This window comes from Tupaia chinensis, unplaced genomic scaffold (genome assembly GCF_000334495.1).
Source record: "Tupaia chinensis unplaced genomic scaffold, TupChi_1.0 Scaffold000139_1, whole genome shotgun sequence".
Lineage (NCBI taxonomy): Eukaryota > Metazoa > Chordata > Mammalia > Scandentia > Tupaiidae > Tupaia > Tupaia belangeri.
This window is the reverse complement of record NW_006159609.1, coordinates 6,378,754-6,379,050: the sequence shown is the minus strand read 5'-3', so window position 1 is coordinate 6,379,050 and position 297 is coordinate 6,378,754.

The following is a 297-nucleotide window of genomic DNA, read 5'->3' as shown; positions in this document are numbered from 1 at the left end:
TCTATACTTATGTACATGAACACCTTGAGACTGAAGACCCCAAGACACAAGGGAAGCTATCTGATTTTATGCTTAGGGTTACTGAAACAGGGGACATTCATGTAGAAATGTGTGATTAGAAAGAGAAGATATAATAAGCTCATGGAAATAGACTTAGTTGGGAAACTTAGCAAGGCTTATCTGTCTAGCTTCTTCTTGGTCTTTATGTGTAGCATTCCTTCCTCTCGGGAAATCAGTATGGCACTTCTGGAATAAAGTCTTATTATTTTAGTTATTTCTTAATTTGCCAGAAAGAGT